Source organism: Nicotiana tomentosiformis, chromosome 4 (genome assembly GCF_000390325.3).
Source record: "Nicotiana tomentosiformis chromosome 4, ASM39032v3, whole genome shotgun sequence".
In the NCBI taxonomy this organism is placed as follows: Eukaryota; Viridiplantae; Streptophyta; class Magnoliopsida; order Solanales; family Solanaceae; genus Nicotiana; species Nicotiana tomentosiformis.
This window is the reverse complement of record NC_090815.1, coordinates 65,249,595-65,253,657: the sequence shown is the minus strand read 5'-3', so window position 1 is coordinate 65,253,657 and position 4,063 is coordinate 65,249,595. Positions and strand designations below refer to the sequence as shown.

At 33.6% G+C, this 4,063-nt stretch overlaps 1 long non-coding RNA gene across 1 annotated transcript; it reads right to left on the bottom strand.

Moving 5' to 3' along the window:
• Positions 1-1,549: 1,549 nt before the first annotated feature.
• On the bottom strand, positions 1,550-3,475 carry LOC104119868 (uncharacterized). The gene is made up of 3 exons (XR_691547.4): positions 3,131-3,475; positions 2,678-2,723; positions 1,550-1,856 (listed from the first exon to the last, which is right to left on the bottom strand). It is a non-coding gene; the product is annotated as an uncharacterized lncRNA (long non-coding RNA).
• Positions 3,476-4,063: the final 588 nt, after the last annotated feature.

Below are 4,063 nucleotides of genomic sequence, written 5' to 3'. Positions count from 1 at the left end.
CATATCCATCTCAACATCTTCATCTTAGCTACTTTTATCTTTTGAATATGAGAGTTCTTGACCGGCCAACACTCTGCCCCATACAACATAGTTGGTCTAACCACTACTTTGTAGAACTTACCTTTAAGTTTTTACTTTGTTGAACTTACCTTTAAGTTTCAGTGGCATATTCTTATTACACAAAACACTTGAAGCGAGCCTCCACTTCATCCGCCCTGCTCCAATACGATGCGTAATGTCCTCATCAATCTCTCCATCACCTTGTATTATTGACCCAAGGCACTTTAAACTTCCTCTCCGGGAAATGACTTGTTTATTCAGTTTCAAATCCATGTCTGCTTCTTGGGTAACGTCGCTGAACTTACACCCCAAGTACTCCGTCTTAGTCCTGCTCAGCTCGAAACCCTTTTACTCAAGAGTCTGTCTCCAAACCTCCAATCTCTCATTAACACCACTCCTCGTCTCGTCAATCAGAACTATATCGTCCGCAAATAACATACACCAAGGCACTCCCCTTGAATGTGTCGCGTCAGTGCGTCCATTGCCATGGAAAATAAAAACAGACTAGGAGCTGATCCCTGATGATGATAATATTTTACTGCTAATAAACAATAAATTTCACATTTTTTTAAAAAAAAAAGGTGCTTTAACTATATTTCTTTTCCCAAATGTTGAGGTCACTTACAGATTGACTGATTAAGTGACTTAAATGTATGCAAACGTTGGTTAGCCAAGATCCTCCTTATCAAAAAAATAAAATAAAAGATCATTAGGTTAATATTTTCTCTAAACCCTACATTAAAACACCAAATTTCCAATTAGCACAGAATCATGAAAATCCCAAAATGTCCTAAAAACTCCTCAGGAACAGCTTGATTGGATGGTTGTTATGTATCGTTTCTTAATGTATCATATTGTATTGTATTGTACTGTATCATTGTGATATATACAATGTTTGGATAGATTGTATTATTTTTCATCGTTTCATGATGTCATGCACCAATAATATGAAAAATAAACTTGCAATATTATAAAGAAAAAGTAAGGTACGAGGTAGAGTTATTATATACAAATGTAGGGTAAAAGATAAAATAAGATTATCTAATAATATAGAAGGGCAAGATGAGAGAAAAAATAAGGGAATGACACGACCCCACCAAATCGGTCGTTCCATAAAGTTGCACTTTTCGTCATTACGTAACGACGAATTTAACGATACACTATAATAAAATTTAAGTAATAATCAAAACAAATATTGTATTTAAAGTAACAATACGATACTCCCTCCGATCCACAATAAGTGATTTTTTGGCCTTTTTTTTGTGGTCCAAAATAAGTAATTTTTTCAGATTTCAAGAATGAATTAATTATTTTTTTCCTACATTGCCCTTGAAGTAAATAATAAATAATGTTGGAGTATGTGTTAGTGAGCGTTTATGTGAAGAGATAGTATAGGTTAATATGATCAATTTCATTATTAATTAATGTTAAAAAGTGAATTTCTTAATATGTGTAAAAACATTCAAAATATCACTTATTGTAGACCGGAATAAGTACAATACAAGAGGTAACAACCATCCAAACAAGCTTTAAATCGTGCAACTTCCAAGAATAGGCAATTATAATTATTTACAAATAAAAATAAAGAAAGCAATTATGGGAACAACAAAATTAGGATGACGTTGATACGTTATCCTGAAAAATGGACCGTCCAAAACAAGAGCCGCATAGAAGAGAAGAGAAGCGAGTGGGGCCCTGTCCCAATTGCACACCTACTTGCAAGGAGAGTGACAGCTAATAGGACAATCAATTCTTTGGTCCCCCAACTGGAATTTGCAGCAGTCTCCCATTAATTTCTGGCATAAAATAAAATTGAGAAAAGAAAATGAGTAGTCTGTTAAGTGTTAAGACTGCAATTGAACAGTGTGGATAAATCACCTATAAGATATCATGCAAAGCTTCAATCTTTCTGTGCTTACAATAATCTCTCACTTCTGAAGATGATTGCAGTAATTAAGGATATTTTATGTCCATTTTAATAGTGGGTTTCTGATGTCCATTTTAATAGTGGGTTTCTGACATGGCCAATCAGTTTGTGCATATATTATTGTGTCAATGCTTTCCAATATTTTATTACACTTCTTACCCAATTATTGCAGTTCCCTTTCCTTGTCCGAAAATATGCCCTCGTCTTAAATTATTAGTCCTGATTTCCAAAAATACTATCTCTCAGATTATTTATTTTTTTAGAAATTCAAGATAAGATTTTTTTTTATCCTTATTAATAATTGTTCTTAAAGATGAAGATTGCACATAAATAGAGTAAATATTCAATGTTGAGAGATTATATCTTAAGATATAAATAAGGATAAAAACACTCATAATTAAAATTTTAAGGAGCCTGCAAAAGAAAAACACGATAAATAATTTGGGATGGAGGGAATAATAAAAAAATCGATTATGTCAATATAATTGCATACTGATTACGAGGCAAGTAAAATGTCATTTTTTTATGATAACATACATACCTACAATTTTTGCCAAAACGTTTTTAAGCTAATATACTATTCGGCAGTGTACCTAATGATTAATTTTATTAATAATAATCAAATAAAAATTGTCTAGTATAATATGAAAGAAATAAAAACTTGCAAAAACCATGAAAACTAGTACTCACCTTAGAGAGTTTAATGACCTTTAACATGATGGTACAATATGATATCCTAAAGAAAGAAAAACAAAAACAATTGCTGTGGTTTATAAATGAATGAATACTCGATTAAAACTGCAAGCATCAAATAAAGCTATGCACATGAGCCAAATCTAGTAAAAGCAATATATCATGCTATTCTAGTACTTGTTCCGCAAGCTGCTTCTGTTCATCATCTTTTTAATTAAGGGTCGTACACGCAGAAATGTACATTGTAGTTTGTCCCCATTAACCAATCTTGGACTTTGTATATCCAATGTTGTAAAGGAGTTACACATATATAATAGCCCCCCTATCATCTAAGCTCTTGTATCTCCTCTATCCAACCAATATGGACCACGGTGGTTTTCAATTTTCTTCTAAGACATTTATCAAAAACAAAGAATTTGCATGCAGAATAACATGAGCATTGACACGAACCTGATTGCCTCCAATATAGCAACTACCGTAGCTTCTGTATTTGTAAAGTATCCTATCTCCTTGGCTTGTGCATGAATCAGATCCCCCAACATCACTAGCTAACACATAATGCATATGAACTCCTAACAAGATTGCCTCTTGAAGTTCCATCAGTATTGCATTTCATCCATCCTTCTAGAGGCTGTTCCTAAAGAACCTTTGTGATCTTCAAAGCTAGGGTAAAGCCTTCTAGTAGCTAGTTTGATTTATGAGGGATATGCTGAAGCGATGACCTTCTGATTCTCACTAGATTTTGCACAGTACCATACTGAACATCTGATATATAATCATACTAACAGAAGTAGTGCATCCATGCTTGAATGGGTTTCTTCTCTTCCATAGCTCCCAAATAATTATGGAAGGCATAACATAATAGTACGGTTGCAATCTTGGGTTGAATATAGCTTGCCACCATTTAAGAATGCCCTGATGAAGTTGCTAGACCTGCACAAGAAGCAAAGTAAGAGCAAATCCTACCGGCCATAAGGATGTATTAAAAAGGTGTGGTAAAGTCTCCTAACTCGGATTCTCATAGCACCAATATCCGAATGGGAATGCATACCTCATTCTCCGTAAAGCATCATTCAAAGGCAGTTTTGTTTACCCGAAAAACAGATAGAGTTAAATTTGTGTATGGTTCTAAGGATATGTGATATAATTTGATACAAATCGTATAGAGAAATAGAAATACGTGTATTCTTGACTATAAGAATGAGAATAGTGAGAAGAAGAACGTATAAGATAAAGGGAAATAAATACAAGGGGATATCTTTCAATATGAGAAGAAATCTTTCGTTCCAATCTGCCTCTGCTTACCATCCATTTTTTTCTTTATAGTAGAGGGATCCTACTTTATATACAACAATAAAAAATATGTAGTGGAGAGCCCATGAT